Source organism: Anastrepha obliqua, chromosome 1 (genome assembly GCF_027943255.1).
Source record: "Anastrepha obliqua isolate idAnaObli1 chromosome 1, idAnaObli1_1.0, whole genome shotgun sequence".
Classification (NCBI taxonomy): Eukaryota; Metazoa; Arthropoda; class Insecta; order Diptera; family Tephritidae; genus Anastrepha; species Anastrepha obliqua.
In genome coordinates, this window is record NC_072892.1 from 3467900 (window position 1) to 3486239 (window position 18340).

Below are 18340 nucleotides of genomic sequence, written 5' to 3' on the forward strand. Positions count from 1 at the left end.
AACAAATTTATATACTTATATAGCTGGATTTCCGGTCCAAGCCTTGTTTAACTATCTACAACGATATTTTGTGATTGTATGCACCCATTTACAGTAGCACGTATTAAAAATGCAACTTTTCTGAACGATGTACCGAAAAAAACGGTGTTTCCAGTATTGGTATATTTTTATTTACTTCTTCTGTTCTTTCTTTCGGGGCGGTAGTGAAAATCGAAGACATCGCGAACGTTAAAGTTTTTCTTGAGAACCACAGCAACATATTCGGAAACATATCACTTAGCATGTGCTTCTTAAGATTACGAGTACAATTATGCCTGTAGAATTTACAGTAAAGCTATGTTAGGTTAGGCCAGGCTGGCGTCGAACTTTCGTGGGTAGAACTCCAAGGTATGCGTATAGATCGATAAATAGATATATTTGAGGTTTGCTCATCGTTTTGTGGTCTCTACTCATAGTTCCCTTATTAAATTTGAGATACAGCTGGGTTAGGCTGAGCGTATGTGCCTTTTTTCTGGCTGCAATCGGTCGAGATGTCTGAACCTTCTCCGCGCATTGGTCATTCTCTGCATTGGTCTGTGAGAATGCCCGTGAGTATTCTCAGCGTATGAGTTTGCTAAACCTCGTATGATTGTACCCCCTAGTAAGGGTTTAGCTCCATAGTTTGGTGACATCTAACCTTCCTTAGCCTTAGCTCTTCACTTCTATGCTTCTCCTTAATGGTTTGTTGTACTATTGTTAAAAAGGACTCGGGTCCTATTGGTAACGAGGCCTAAGCCTATCTGGGACTAAAATTAGCCGGATGCGATTTTGCATTCTTCACAAATTCAGTTTCTCGATACACTCAAGGACCCGTGTGGACTTAACCTGAAAGTGCCTTGAGCGCCGTCTGACTGCCGCACAAAATGGCTATCCGCTCATTCCAGAGATTTCTGTCAAAATTGATCTGAGACAGATGGCATACACGCCCGCTTGTAAGATGCATGGAAAACTATGTATACATCAGCTCAGAACGGTATGGGTGTGCCCTGAAAGCTATTGCTAAATAGATACTGCAGAGATTTGCGCTCTAAAGTTCCTTTTCCTAATTAAAACTGGAAAAAAGAATTACTCTTAGTCGTTTTCATTTCCTCTGCAGTTACCAGTTTAGGTTTCTGACTTTGACGCCTAGAAGCCAGTGATTGGGGGTTTTCGTAATGAATTGTGCCTTCTATTGAGATCCCAGTGGTGCCATGTGTGTTCGACTGTTCTGCAGCTTGATACAGTTATCTATAATTCGATTGCTGATGGTTATTGGCCCAATTGTGGCTGAGGTCTTATACCCATTTTAGACGATCCAAGATGCTTTTGGCTACATCATTCGCGACTTCATTTCTGGGGAAACTAATTCTACCGCGAAGTAGGGCCTCCGGTGTTTTTCTAGCACGCGCGTGGGTCTCCGTGAACGAAACACCAAATGATAGAAAAATATTTTTCTAATAGTGGTCTCCCCTAGGCGAGCAATGGCAACCTCTAAGTATTTCTGCCATGAAAAAGCTCCACTTAAAAAACCATTGCCGTTCGGAGTCGGCTTAAAACTGTAGGTCCCTCCATTTGTAGAACAACATCAAGAGCTTGGCCAAACACCCTATAAAAGGAGCCAATTATTTAAGTTGCATTTATTATGCATGTCACTGTATATGTTCACATGAATGCACATATCTCGTTCGCTGTGTTTTCTACTGCCCTTCCACCCATTCGCAATATTATGATAACTTTAGTATTGCAACACAAATGCGACTCTGCTAAATGCTAGCATATGCTGCTTCTTCTTCTCTGATTGCCGTCATGACAGGTCTGCCGCGCTATCGCTGCCGCTGCTGTTGTGGTGGCCGTCAAGGCAAGCCATGTATTACGCGTCATTGCGCTGGTGAGTTTTGTGTTGGAGTTGGTGTTGGTGTTCAAAGTGGAGTTTGTTTGGTTGTATATGTGTGGTTGTATACATGTTGTTGCTGCTGTATATACTACAGATTGCAACGCTGCTTGTGGAGTTTTATGACCTTTTCACTGTACTTTTGTAGCTGACATTTCGTTTTGCTGCCACTGTTGTTGTTTTTTTGTCGTTTTTGCTGTTGTCACTGTCACTGTCACACATGCCCGGGGAATACGAATTTAAATACATTTGTATAGACATATGTATATGTACATATAACTGTGTGATGACTACAGGTGTTGGAAAACATTCCCATGTATGCAGGCATGTGGAAATCCTCCTGCATATATTCACATATGTACATATGTGTGAGTGTATTTGTTTGGGCTGAGCAAATGCATAAAACTTGTTGAAGTTGTGGCAAATGTGACTTTTCAACTCAACCAAACAGCCAACGGTACTTTTGGTGGAACCAGCCGTCAATAACAAAACCAACAACTACAACTACAACTTAATGGAGTTTAATGAGTGATTCAATTGGTGAGTGCTAAGGTGGAGTTGGTGTCATCAGCCAGACAATTTAACTCATTTCTAGTTGGACAGGCTAGATTGGTAGACAGGCGGCTAGATTGGTAGACAGTTCACAGCAAAAAATATTTATAAAAATACATACATACAAATATTTGTATCTGTACGAAAATACAGGTACATACTTGCACAAATAGACATAATTGTGCAGGGTTGCTTGGGCAACAATAAAACCATTACCACTCTATACATTTGCATGCCACTTGTATCTTCAGAATGAAAAATGCTCATGAGTGTCTTGCAAGGGAACAATCTGGCTGAAAATAGAGAAAATTGTTTTCTTGAAAAAGTATTAGATTTAATTAAATTATTAAAGAGTTTCATCCTGAGCCTAAAATAAAACCATATTTTTTACTCTCGATAAAAAAAAACCTTATAATACCTGCATGTAGTTAAAGGGGGATTTTTAAATTGAAATATAAAATTCATCTGCTAATGAAATGAGATTATTTTTAGGAGTTCATGAGGTTAATGATCGAAATATGACCACTGTTATAACATCTAAGAAACGTCATTGTAGCGCATTCTAGGTCTTCGAGCATTTGAGGTTATATATAAAGGATGGTGCGCTATATATTGGTTCCCTTGGATGCTATAATTATTGTATTAGATTGGATTGCAGTAGCTGTAGAAGTAGAGAACCTCCTAGAGACCTCTTCACATGCTCATTTATCTAATACCGCGTCAGCGTTTAGTTCCCTTCAACTAGAAACGACATTCTTCCTGGATCTATGTTTAGATGACTCCAATGACAAAACTTAGTGAATCAATTTGGCCTCTACTGTAAGAAGCCAAAAGTAAGCGTTTCGGTTCGTCTTTCTAATAGCTGTAGCGGTTTTCAGGCTGGAGCTCTCGCCACTAATGAGGTAGAAATGGTAGGTTATGGAAAATGTGACTACCTTTAGAGAAAACTATATTATATTTATATGCCGATCGTCAAGCGGCTATTAAATCTCTTGGTTTGGTTGTCACTAATTCCATCATTGGTCGCAAATGCCGATCATCTCTTAACAAGATGGAGGAATATTTCCGCATCCAATTGACATAGGTGCAAGGGCACAGTGACTTACAAGAGAATTATAAGTCAGACAAATTAGCGAGAGAGAGCACTACCACACGCCTCACTCGTGATATAGAGATTGTAGGCATACCCCTGTCAACCAACAAACTGCGTGGTGTAAGCAGCATTGTCACTTCAGCCCTTCATTTGCAAGGGTCTCGTGGTTGTTGCGGTTATTTTCCCTGTTGGTCAACCGTATAGGAGGATGGATTTCATATTAGTGTTAAATATGCGCTATTTGGTATGAAGGCTGATGCTATTATTTTGCCACAAAGGTACGAGGATGCCAAAATATGAAATAACTTCGCTAATCATACACTTAACTTTTACTTCAGAGCCGCCTTCGGAGGTGATCGTGCAGCCAAGGTAGCAAAATTTCTCTACACTTTCATACTGTTAGGCGTCCACTGCAACTGGCTGCTCTGATGTGACCTCATTGAGATACAGTGCTTTCGTTTTTCCAGCGTTGTCCTGCGGCCGGTGCCTTGCCCGCTACTATATTTAGAATTCCTCTACATTCTATGAGGCACAGCTCCATTTAATGGCTTGCACGCTTAAGGCTGAAAAACATAGTTTCGTTAACCAGAACGTACTCGTATTTCTTGTTTGTTTTTCAAAGCAGCGATACTTAAGAGTTAATATTTAAGGTTCAAAGCGAAGTCATCCACTCTCATTTCCACTTATTACGTCCGTTTTGAAGGATTTAATATTTATATTTTATTATATTAAAGACCACTGGATTTGCTACGCAATCATTTGAAAGAGTCTTACAGCGCTTCTCCCCACCTTGTAATATGCTATACGCACTTGGACTTTTCGAAGTATCCTTTAAATGCATTTCAAGTGCTTATTCCACGCTCTGCCCAAACCTTAATTTCATATCTTAAGCATGGAATGAATCGTTTGCACCCACTTACCTTAAATGCCTGTGTTCTCCTTCTAGTGTATAGGAAGGTCATCGCACTACACATGCATATATATGTATGTATGTATGTATGTGTGTAGGTATACGAGTATATGAATGATTTAATGTATTGTATATAAGTTCACACACAAATACACGCGCATTTATTCAACCGCCAAGTGAGTGAAATGCCATTCAAGTCTGTGGGAATGCAAACGCCTTGCAAACATTCAATTTGCATTCACTATGAGCCCATATAATTGGTTGTAAATAATTTACAAACACATTGTAGGCGTTGCAGACGCCCACCCCCCATCACTCCACCACCAAAAACCACCTCAAATGGCAACAAATAACCGCAACCTTGCAAACGACAGCTGTTGTCTGTTATTTTGCCTACAGGCAAGACTACCAGTTTGGCATTTAGATTTTATTCATAAACAGTTTTGGCGGGTTTTAAATTTCAACTTCTCAGACCTTTCATTATTTTTTTAAGGGCTGATAAATAATAAGTTGTCTTGTTTTGTTGGCCGTAATAAGACCTGAGGCCTACAATTAAAATGTAATAAGTAGCGCAATTACACTCCCATACAAATTAGAAATTAGAGCCTCAAAGTGGGTGGAACAGGGCCGGAACTATTATACGCATCTTCTAGAAACATTTGTCAATACGAAAATCCGAATACTTAAAAATGTAGTTTTACTTTAAGCTACAGGTGATATTTTTTTATTTAATTACTTCTAAGGTTTGCCCAGAGTTGCATTTTATATTTTGCACTTTACAACCCTATGTGTGATGAGTTGTAACCCGATATTTTTATCGAAAATATTGGTATTTTTTAGCATAGACTTACGTGTTCATTTTCACTTATGAACTTCATTTGTTCTCTTTACAGTGAGTTGGAAAATTCTTCTTTAGTTGGTTTATCGAGACTGAAGTACATTGATCAATTTACTTCCACTTTTGGCGTTGAAGCACCACACTTGGCCACTGTGAAACGCTCGCACAACGAGTTCCAACTTGGCCGTCGATCCTTGCAAGATGAATTTCGTGAAGCCCGTTCAGAAACGGTTGTTGTGCCATAAGCAATCAATGCTGTGCGTCCATTTCTAACGCAAGATCGTCACACATACAAGACATATCGCGTGATAGATGCATCCTTGTTTATTAGTGGGACCAGCATACATTCAATATTTTATGTGAATTTGGTTGACAAGAAGATTTGTTCTCATTGAATGCCGCATCGTCGGAAAGGTTTACGAGTTTGTCTATGCCCGCTAGATGTCGCTGGAGTAGAGTGTTTTTAGAAATTGTACTTACGGTCTGATGTGGTTTATGCTCAGAATGCGTGTTTACTGCTAAACGCTAATAAAAAAATTGTCTCGTTAGACATCGTAGGATTGCAAACATGTTTACGGATGGCTCGAAGTTGGAGGGAAGAGTTAGTGACGGAGTATTCTGCGAGGAGCTCCCCATCAAGCTCAAATTTAGGCTTCCGGACCGCTGCAGTGTTTTCCAGGCGGAGGTAGCTGCATTAAGGAAGCAGTGGATTGGTTGCTTACTTCTATGATTACTGTAAAGGATATAAATATCTACTCCGACAGCCTAGCGGCAATTAGGGTCTTGGGCTCGTTGTTTGTGCGTTCGAAATTAGTCTGGGATTACTTGATTGTATTCGAATGCTTCGATATTAGCCTCATTTGGATTCCCGGTCACATCAGCATAGAGGGAAATTGCTGGACTGATGAGCTGGTTAGACAGGGGACCCTAAAGATGGCTTTATCGCAAATTGAGAGAATTAGAGTTCCCTTGAGAATCTGTGGTCTGCTCTTGGAAAGGTGCGCCTCGCGTCAACTCCTTCTGGCCACGTGTAGACCGCAGTTCTCGGGTAGGTATCCTTTCTGCAGAAGCTGTATGGATGACGAGATGAAATCGTCTCAGCACAAATATTGGGCAAAGATTTGAACCTTTGGGCTTTCACTTTTGGTGAAATTCATCAGTAGGTAGAAGCGGCTGATCCGAACGTAAATAGCCACTGTTGGGCGTCATCCTCTAATCCAAAGCTTCTTCTTCCTTTTTTCCACCTGTATGGTTCCTTTCCTTCTCTTTTACGCTTCTGTATGCCCATATTTATATCGATTTATTTAGGCTGTTCCAAACAACCGTTATTCGAAAAAAATGTTACTACCCCTGATCAAAAGTGCGTGCGGGTATAAAAATATTTCTTTAAGTTGAAATCGAATTACCAAGAAGTCTAATAAAATATCAAAAGTTTAAAATTAAAATTACGGAGTGGCAGTTAATCATAAATTTTTCCAATGCCAATATAGGTATGTGCACACATACATATGTAACTATGCTAGCGTTTTGTTTGTCGATTCCAGTAGGAAACAGTTCAATGCTGCTTGTTTGCTCAAATTGCTAACGAATAAATAGATAATTAGTAATTATCGCTAATAGTAATTACATAAAACCTGCCAGTTAACATTGAACTATGATTTTTCAGTAAACAAGTGCGAAGAGTAAACTGAGTGAGTGATGAAAGAAGAAAAACGCAAATAGGAAACACGAATAGCAAACACTAACGCTCGTGTGTGTCTATTGTTGTAAACCTGTGCAAACGCTGCGATTTGCTTGCAATTTCATTTCAAGTTCAAATTTATTACGAAATTGCAACTAATAGCGCCAACAAACCAAATAAAATAAAAATAACTAGTGCTGCCACCTACAACTATAAATGGAAATAGCGACAAAAGCACGTAAACTGCAATGCTCGTACATTTGAATGTGGCACTCTTAAGTGGAGGAAAAACTCACGTAGCCGTGAATGTAAGACATTTGATAGATTTAGTTATAAATGCGGGTTACTTAGGCAGCAAATATTTATTTCATACCGCATGAGCATATTTTATTGTATTTGAGTGAATTTTTTATATATGAACATATTCCACATACATATCTATGTATGTACAGCCGTGGAAAAATACTTAAGAACGATACCGAGTTCTATCCATTTGAGAACTTTTGCAATGCATATTAGGCTTTATTTTATAAATTAGAATGTTTTCAATATGCGCTGCATCCCTAAATAAAATATAATGCCACTGATTTTGAGTCCAGGATATGTGTTCTCGAGCAAACTCAATTCGGTGTTGTTGTTGCGATGCTGTTACCAATGGCTTCTCCCACGCGAGTCGACCGTGAATCCCTGCTGCTGCCAATCAAAGACTGTCGATTTGGCGAGTAGTCTTTCGCACTTTCGTTTTTCTGGAAACGTTTCCTGCTGTTTTATACTTAGAAAAATATTTCAAAGCATTAAAAACCATAGTTTTTCAAATGTTTAATTGTGTTGGTCCGGTCGTTTGTAACTCTTTGATTGCTTTTCGAAAAGTGCAAATTGAATTTAATGAAAATGAGGTTTGAAACTCATTGTCTTTTGTGCCCTCTATTCATCACAGTACTTCATCCAAACTCAGTTTTGTTAATAGATCTGATAGAGCTGTGTTGGGCTGAGCGTATGTGTCTTTCTTCCGGTCGCTTCCGACCGAGATATCTTATCCTTTTTCGCGTTATTGCATTACATTCGTGAAGAAGATGAATTGGAGTTTCCGGCGATTGGTCGCAGAAACGACAGCAGTCAGTGAATTACATATGTGTCAATCCTGTGGTTTCGCAATCTGCAGTGACCTGTAAGACTGTCCGTGAGCACTCTCTGTTTGCATGGACCTCTTTTAAATCAAGTTTTCTGAAATCACGAAATTTAATGAAACCCATAACATTTATCGTTCTTGATTGGCGGTCACTGCAAATAAGATTATAAATTTGCTATACATACATGACTACACCTAGTAATGCACAGCTGGCCCAATGTGGAGCCAATGCTCCCACATTCTTCTACATTTTTTTGTATTTATCTATAGTGTAAAGGTGCTCGCTCCAATCGCTCTTATATTCGTATGCGTAGGTATCAGGCACTCAGCGTGTTACCTCATCTAACGGCCGGCCGAGCGCGCGAGCTTACCAAGGTTCTGCTATACCACTTTCCGAACCGCGTATGCATTCGAGTGGCGTACGCTTCTCCGCTGTCAGCACCCTTCAGCAGATTCAACACCTGTGTTCTATTAGTTCTATTATTATTGGCCGCAGCCTTGGCGCTTTCGCGGTGCTCGCTCATTATTTTTCATTTGTGCCTAGCTGTCGCATTTTTTATTAGTATTTTAATGTTACTTTATCTGTTCGTACGTGTGTGTGCTTTTTTTCCTTTTATTGCTTTTGTACTTACATGTGATGTATGTATGTACTTTTATTAAAGTGCTTAGTTACATACGTACAAACATCCAAAATTTATGTAATTCATTTACGGAGGAAGATTTACACTAGGCAAGAAAAATCCGCATAGAACCTAAAGGGGAAAAGTCGCGGGTCTGACAAAGAAAACACTTTTTTTGTTCAAAATTTGCTTTATTCATGAACTCAATCACTTAAGCGCCGCTCTAAGATTTCCATACTATTTTTGTAGAACGATTTATCTTTTGTCTCAAAATAGGCCTCAGTTTCAGCGCTAACCTCTTCATTCAAGCTAAATTTTTTAAGGTCTGCGAACAGCCAGTATTCGCTGGGAGCCAATCTGGCGAATACAGTGGATGTGGAGCCATTCGAAGTTTAATTGAAGAAGTTTTGCCATTGTTTTGATTGACTTGTGGCACGGTGCGTTGTCTTGATGAACAGTCAACAGTGAGCAAACGCGGTACCTTCCTTGAACAGATATTTCTCATAGTCAAATGCTCATGCAATGTAAAGCCAACAGTTCTTTTCGATATCTTTACGATGTCAGCTAACTCACGCAATTTCACTTTTCGATATTTCAAAACCATTTTGGGAATTTGTTTTGTTTTCTGGTGCTACCGCCTCATTTGGACGTCCACTACTTTGTGCATCATCGGTGTCTCTACGACCACATTTGAAACCATCCAAACCAAAAGAAAACCATCGTTTTATTGTTGTTTATGATGGAGCGGAGTTTCCGTAACACTTTCGAAGCCATTGCTTCGCTTGAACTGTATTTTTCCCCATCAAGAAGCAGTGTAAAAGTAAAACACGAAATTCTTTTTGATCCTTTTTTTTGAAAATGACGAAAGTAGTGTCACTCTTAGCACAATAGCTCACGAACTAATGAATAGAATTAACAGCTGTCTTTTTAAGGTTAGTACTAACTGGAAAAGAGGTGAATGCAATAAAACTAGTGCCATCTACATATGTGTTAGACCCGGCACATTTCAACCCATGTGTTCTTTATCATGTGCTTCTTGATGTTCCACAAGCTTAGAAACTGCTTTTTATGTTTAGGAGTATTCTAGAGTATACGCAATAAGAACCTCAGCGAACCTCCATATAATCCTGCATTTCTCAGTTCTTTTTTGCAGTGAGCTCAGGTTTTTCTTATTTTGATTATATGGGCATTTCCACAGAAATGTCAACCGAAGCCAAAATATTCAAAGTCTATAAAATTATGTTGTTTTAACAGATTTTTATAGGGAATGTATCAAATGTAACTAATTTTAAAAATTTTTACATTTGTACATACCACATTTTGAAATATTCGAATGCAAAGTCGAACCAGTGCAAAAGTTCCGTTTTAAACATTTCTGTTGCATGTTTTGTTTCGATTAATGATTTTGATGAGATATATTATGCCGTGACATTTGCTTTTTTAAATCTCGGTTTATATGTAAAGAATGTAAGAAAAATGTAAAAGGAACGATGCGATTGCCAATTACGGCACATTTTTTCTTTGATTTACTGTATAACTCGATGTCGCGTGCGACATTGAAAAAGAACATTTGTTATCAGTGAGTCGAAGGTATTTGTACAATTTGCATCAAATATTAGTAACAAATAGATATTTTTATTGCTAATTAAATAAACAAAACTTTGCTGGAAAATAATCAGCGCTTTGCTCTTTTTACTTATTTAAAGCTTGTAGCGTGCGACATCGTAAGTGTAAAATGTACAGATTCAAAATAAATTTTCGTTCGAAAATATCTTTATTAGTATATGTAAATACAAAATATAAAATTTTTGAATGTAGATGAGTAAAAACGGCGGCGAGAAAAATAAGGCGAACTGTAAACGGTGGAGAGAAAGGTTAAAGGATGATGAAACAAATATACAAAACTATAAATTAAGAAACAAGGAAAGAATGCAGAAAGCTAGACAGACGTGGAGAGCACTGGCTGAAGGCAAAGAAGATATATACATATATACACGACAACTAGAGAGGCGCCAAAAACTCTTAGAAAATGGAATGTCATATGCACGTCAAAGCCAAAACGCATCTTACGAATGTAGACAAACCTTGGCGAAAGCTGTTAAAAAAGTGGAGAAAGCGATGCCAAAAGACATGCACAGAAGGCTAAAAGTTCTTGAAGTCCTGGTAAAAAAAATATAAGCAGTTTGAAGAAAAGAAAAACGTTAACCAATCCAGCAGAACCGTGCCAGAAAGCCTAATTAATGCCATCAATGCTTTTTATCAGAATGATAATATTAGTTTGCAAGCTTCGGGAAAGAAAGACACCATTATAATTGAAGGCAAATTAGTAGCTAAGCGCTTTATGTTAATGACGGTGTCTGAATCATATGAGTTGTTTGTTATAAGTTGGACGAAAAATGGAAGGAAGTGAAAAATATTCCAGGTATTGTATATCCCAGTTGCATTCGTTTTGGTGCGATGGCCAACAGTTAGAAGCAGCTGGACTGCATATTCCATTAAAAGAACTTTATTTGACATTAGTAATACTATTCTCAGTTAAGTTAGTTTCCGTTCTTTGTTTTTACATAGTATATAAGATTAATATACTTATTTTTGTTTTTCTTTATTGAAGATATTTTGTTAAGTTTATAATTATTGAATATATTAAAAATCATTTATAATCATCTTTTGCATGTCTAATTACATAAAAAGTAAAAAAAGAAACATAAAAAGTATGATGGAACAAAATGTCGCATGCGACATGTCGCGTGCGACAGTGATTAAAATTAAATAAAAAATAAACTACTTAACATTTTTGAATAAAATAAAAAGCATTATTAAGATACATCAATGCATAACATTTAAAAATTAGTCGCATTAATATATTTCTTCAGGTTTCGCTGAAAAAAGTGTTTGATTTTTTTGCTTTGAAAGCGACTTCTGTTTTTGTCGCATGCGAATGGCTTGTTTTTTTTTGTAATTATCTTGAAAACGAACAATTTCCCAAAATCAACCTTAGCACCAATCATAGTGCTAATCAAGTGCTATAGCTTTCGCCTTTTGTCAAAATAAAATAATGTTTTGGTATATGTTTTTTTTTCACTTTGCGTACGAATGTCGTATTCGACATTGGAGAAATGCCGATATAATCTTCATATTATGTGCCCACTGATGGAATATTGTTGTGAATGCTCTAAGAAGAAATTCACGAAATTTTTAATAATAACAAATTATTTGAGCAACAAAAACGTAAGTTTCTATTTCAAGAAGTCCTCTTAACACTAAGATAATTAAATCGTCTGCCAGAGCAGTGCTGACTGAAAAAAAATTGTCGTTTAAGGGGTTGAAAATGTTACATTGAATGACACTTTCTTGAGGCCAATTTGGAAGAACAAGGGGCTGCTAACTTGTACTGTCGAGTGTACATACATATAAGTTGCTGCATAGGTTGTTAATCCGGATCGCCTGCGGCTAGGCGTATGCTTGAACATTGCCGTTCTTTTAGACAAAGTTTTGGTAAGGTACTTTTCATAAACACAGTTTCATTCACTCCCTCTCCTCAATATCCATTTGTATTGAATTTATAGATTTTGTGTATATGTACATATGTATGTCGCGCATATTTGAGTTCACTCGTGCGTTAATACAGCATCTAATGTTTTGTATGCGATCCGCTTTGCGTTGAGTTGCCAGAAGCAAACTGGTTTTCCCAACAGCTAATATTGTTCTCTCATCTTTAGCTGATCGCTTCAACTTTGTTACTTTACCATATATGTATGTACACATAGTAGAAAAAGTCTGCGTTCACCTATGCAAATATTCTTTGCATTAGAAAAAGTTCAAAACAATAAATATTTCAGAAATTTTTTTTAATGAGTTTTATTCAGTTCACTTAAACGTAACTATCACACATATTTCGCTACCAATAACAAAATCAAATTTAAAATGAGATCACATAAAGTTAAAAAGGCCATTCAAACTAAACGGAAAAAGTTTGCGTTCACTTCAATAATAATAAAATAAAAGGCTTAAGATCATAGAAATGTTTTAAAATGAATAGCTAGTTGGATATCCACGCCTTTTTATGACTTCTAGAAAGTGTCTTTTCATTGATCCAACTAGTTTGGCTGTTATTTCTGGACTTATGGCTTCCCATTCCTCTTAAAGCGCGTTCTTAAGCATTTATTGTATGCTCTCGTATTTTTTTTTTCTAAAAAGTCCCATAAGTGCTCAATGGGGTTAAGGTCAGGTGATTGTGGGGGTGTGCGAAGTTGTTTTGGAACATTATACAACAACCACAACCTAACAATATCTGCTGTGTGTTTCGTGTCGTTGTCCTGTTGGAAAACAAATCTTTCACCGAGCCCCAGTTTGATTGCACTTTCTCTCCAATTCGTTTTTAAAATATCGGGATAATCATGTCTGTTCATTATCGACTCAATAAACTGTATATTTCCAACGCCCGAACTAGCCATACACCCCATATCATGTCACCTCCTCCCCCATGCTTTACCGTAGGTACCAGATTTTGCTTTCCAAGTGCCGTTCCGTTTTTCCTCCAAATAATTTTACGACCTTTTATCCCGAAAATGCAAAACTTGCTCTCATCTGAAAAAATCACACTATTCCAAAACTCAGGTGCCTTGTTTACGTATTCCTTGGCGAAAGCCATCCGCTTAAATCGATTTACTCGCGATATGAAGGGTTTTTTTCGGGCCACTCTGCCGTGAAATCCGATTCTTTTTAGAATTTTTCTTACTGTATCTGGATGTACTTTCTTTTGGTATTTTACTTCTATGTCTTTTGAAATTTGGCTTGCTGTTAGTCGTGGATTACACTTCACAAGAATAGTTATGTAGCGTTCTTCTCTTTCCGTTAGTTTTTTTGGACGCCCAGAACGAGGCTTAGACTCCAAACAATTCGTTTGCTTGAAGTTGTTTATCACTCTTTGGACCGAGGAGTATTGCCTCCCAACAATTTTCGCGATTTCCCGATAGCTCTTACTATTTTGCCACAAACTTACAATGATTTTCCTTTCACCAATATCTACTTCTTTTCGCCGTTGGTCCATAGTAACAAAACATGTATTTCTAATATCAATTTTTCCCTCTTTAGATTTGTTCTTAACCGCGTCAACTACATGAATGATTTAAAATTAAATTTAACGTAATTGCCATGCAAATAATCGTCACTATTCGAAATGAACGCACACTTTTTCTGCTCAGCCTATTTAAGTAACTGTACTACAATCCCGTTATCTGAACACGACGCAGCTCAAACTCCAAAAAATTTTGTTCATACCCTCTACGAATAATTTTCTTTGAAATAAGTGAAAAGAAATAACTGAGAGTTTTAAGATAAACACGTTAAATTATTTTAATACTTTATAACAGTGGGTGAACGCAGACTTTTTCTACCATGTGTATGTATATGTACATATGTATGTATTTAATGTAGTCGACAATAGTGCTTCTTGATGGCGCAGCATCTCTTCAAGCTTCAATATATGAAAATTTTCATGTTGTATTCATGTGTATGCTAGCATTATTTTTCTTCTTCACCTAAACCCCTCGTCTTCAAAGGCAGCCAAACAGGTGATTCGTCTGCCTCTTTGCAGCTTAGAAATTTTAGCCGCGCACTTCTCTTCTAAGTCCACTTTTATTGTGGCTTAGCGTTGAGAAATTGGTAAAACAAGTTTATTTTTCTTAATTTTCCATCAGCATATCGTTTTTTTCTTCTTTTTTTTATTTCATTTTAGTTTTGTGTGCGTTGTCTTCCAAAGGCTGCTTAACATGTTTGACCGCTACGTTCCGAACATTTGTAGCCTAAGCAATATTCGTCGTACATGAGTATATTCTATTGCTGGTTGGTTGTTCGGTTTGCATCATAGCTAGGCAGGCAAGTGTCAGGTGCCTACTGTATGTTCATCCACCTTCCTTGCAGAGGAATTTAAGTGAAGTTTTTTGGTAGTAGAAAAAAGTGGAATAGCGGCATGCGTTGCTCATTTATACATTACTCATCCGAAGGTACTGTTATAAGCATTAGTTCGCTTTGCACTTGCTTATCATTGCATAGTCGGAGTTTAGCTTGTCGATGTCCAACGAACGAATGACGAACTTCAAAGCCTTTTCAAGTAGCGTATGTTGACTTACGCCAATAGTAATTATCAGCACTTCATCAATATGTGAAAGAATATATGAATGCAACTTTCTAAAAAATTAGTATCCAGATAATCTTATAGAAAATCCTTCGTTTTGGTAGTAAAATTTGGGAAAGTATGATCAGCTATGCTATGATGAGAATATAATCTATAATAAACAAAACAAATAAAAGAAAATTTATATGTTGTCATTGATTTCAATTTTTCATGGCCTGTTAGTGGATTAGGCGGTCGTGGTGGCCAAATGGGTTTGTGCGTAACTACCATTCGGTAGAGCCCGAGCTCGAAAGCATGGCATGAAACACCAAATGCTAGAAAAGTCGTCTTGGGCAGATAATGGCAATTCTCCGAGTGTATTTATGCCTTTTTGCCATGAAAAAACTCCTCACAAAAACCAAATCATCTGCCCTTCGGAGGTGACATAAAATTGTAATATAGGTCCCTCCATTTGTGGAAATACATCAAGACCACACACCACAAATAAGAGAAGGCGCTCGGCTAAACTCCCAACGAAAGGGGTTAGCGCCTATTATATTACATATTTATTTATTTATTTATTTATAAATTTATAAATGGGTGAAAAAACCAAAATTGCTTAATTGTTTGGAAAAAACCTTCTCTCTTCCGAATAATAGGATTCGACCAAGTCTGAAAAATAGCCACTCATTTCTGCAATCTCCTCGTTTGAGTACAATCTTTTCCCCGCCAGTTGTTTCTTCCAATTGGAGAACAAATAATAGTCTGGAGGACAGGGGGATGTGAAACGAGTTGGAACCTTATTTTGCGACCACAACTGCTGAGGCGTGAGCCGGTGGGTTGTCTTGATGGAAGAGGACTTTCTTTCACTCGACTTCCTCCATTCAAACGAATCCCAAACATAAAGAAATAGACCGATCTGGCTGAAACTTGGTGTGTGTTCTTCCAAGAGATGCTACTAACTAAACGTAATCTCTATACGTGCCAGTAGTGCAATCTACGGGATTTGCACGAACTTTCATTCATATATTTATAGTATATAATAGTCGGTGGATCCAGCGAAGTTTCATAAAAGTTGTTCATCTTCTTTGTCAACTTTTAGTGTGATGAATCAGTAGATTTCTTTAGAGTAAATACGTCTTTCTTAACAACGATGAAATCACTAAGAGGCATTACATTTTTCTTTCTGATTTGTACCTCTGAAAGGTGAGAAAGTCACTGCTCTAAATACACAAGACATTCTTCTTCGCATTGCCTTATGATTTGTGAATTGGTGATAGGTGACTTTAAAGCTGAAAAAATATACACTTCCGATAGTTGTTGTGGATGGTTTCTAATAATCCTGCAAGTTTCTCTTATGCCGAGAACTTCTGCTTCTCTTTCCCCAGGCGAAAGGACTTGGAAGTTTCGAAGACTTCCGAACATATACCGGCGCCGACGCCGCAATCCATCTTGGATTCGTCAGTGCAGTTTTATTATCTTTGATCACAGAAATCAAATCTCATTCCTTTCGCGTAGGGAATTTTACCCTAAACTCTATTCTAAAGTCTAGGGCAGTGGTAGTAAAATCTGATGAGTTGCTGGTAAGCCTTTGGCTGTCTAGACCACTATGCACTAGATCACAGACTGCACAATGACCAAACATCCAAGCATTCCAAAAACCGCATTCTTTTATTCTGAAGGCGGTATTCATTAGCATTACTTTAAGTACCTCTGCTGGACACGATAATAGCGCCAGTTATTCCTGCACAGGCTGCTCGCATAAAAGCCGAGCTTTTTCAACATTTTTTTTTTTAATTTTGGTTTTTTTTTTTTTTTTTGGATTATGACGTTCAGCCACCAAACACATGTTAGTAAACAGAGTGTGCATCCCCATTCAAAGAATGCGGGATGTCAGTAAAGAGATTATAAATCCCCATTCAAAAAATGTGTAAAAACAAAAGGAAGTCGTATTTTCAATAAGTCTTTGTAATACACTGTTGCCAAATTTCCTCCCGCCAAAATATAAAGAAGCTATTTAAACTTTCATTTCAAAACAAGCAAAACTTTTCAATCATGTTTTCAGCATCGTAAACAAATCTCACTTTGTGGCGCTTTCAATATCTGTATTATTATCGCTTATTGCTACTCAAATATCTTTATCTCTTATTGAACTATGAACACTTCATTCAAATTCATTTATCTCGCTTACTTTTTTGAACATACACATTTATGGATCTCTCTTTTCTTTGCAGGTGCTTCGAACACTTTCCGTGCTCGGCTCGCGTATTTCGCCGTTATGTTGTACCGTCTTTGTGCACTCGTTTACATACAAAAGTTCCCTTAATTGATCATGCTGCAGTTTTCGAATTTATTTTTAGGTATGTAACACATGCACATTTTTATGAATACGAAAATTGTATATAAAACGAATGGTGTGTAGTAGCTAAGTATATTTTTTTTCTGTTTTTTTTTTTTTGACTAAAGTTTTTTTCTTCTAAATTTTTCGTTTTTGCTTGCTCATTGCTTCATTTCCCTCTATACATCGGCAACTGTTTTCTTTAAACCACAGTGCTGAATTTTTAGTGATGTGTTAATCAAAACTTGTTTAGCTCTGAGATCTTATACTTTTTCTGTTATTTTTACATGTTTTTGTTTCTTTTTATGTATTTTTTCTTATGTCTTGTGTGTGCACGGGTAGTCTGGTGAGTGAATTTTTAATGATGATGGGAACTACATATGTATGGATGGATGTATGTGCGATGTGTATGTGTGCGTGTATATGTGCATGCCTGAAACTGGTTTGCTGTGCGGTAATGTTCAGTGACCTTTGTTATTAATTTACTGAGCGTTTTTTGTGCGTATTATTTGATTTTTTCTTTTATTACATTTTATAAGCTAGTTTTTTCTCCTTTTTGTGCAGTTCTCACTCTCTCTAAACAATTTAAAAAATCTTGGTATTTTCAGTTAGTTATCTCTTGGTTTAATTGATTTTTTTTTTAATTTGTGCATTTTTTAATTTTTGACTCATATTCCTGAATATTTTACTTGCATTTTTTTCACATATTTTCTTTTTCGCTCTTTTATTCAAAACTTGATTTAATTGTGAAAGAAATCATTTAAAAGTGAAATGTAATAAATTATCGCACTGACGAAAATAGGCAACCAAGCGAGTGTCATTAATCGGTCAATCGAATTACTGTTGCCGAGTTTTCTTCGCTCATTGACTTCAATGAATGATAATGTGTGTGTGTTTTTTTGTAATAAAATATGTATTTATGCGTTTAAGGAGTACAACTAGTGTGATACTTTAAAAAAATATATTTTTTTTATATTTTTCGTCATTCATTATCACTACTTTTATAATAAATTAATAATGTTCCATATAGAAGCAAATAATATTTTTAACTTTAAATACGTTTTTTCTTTTCAAAATGACATTTATCAAAATTTACTGCTGTTCTAACTTGGCAACAAATCGATTTAAATATTTTTTCAGTCTGTTTGGTAATTG

At 37.0% G+C, this 18340-nt stretch overlaps 1 protein-coding gene across 1 annotated transcript in view; it reads left to right on the top strand.

Moving 5' to 3' along the window:
* LOC129253175 (histone-lysine N-methyltransferase, H3 lysine-79 specific) overlaps positions 1 to 18340 on the top strand; it is a 209703-nt gene that overhangs the window by 81188 nt on the left and 110175 nt on the right. Inside the window, exon 3 of the mRNA XM_054891448.1 lies at positions 17082 to 17207. The gene's annotated coding sequence lies outside the window, so the exon portion shown is untranslated. The remainder of the gene's footprint in view (positions 1 to 17081; positions 17208 to 18340) is intronic.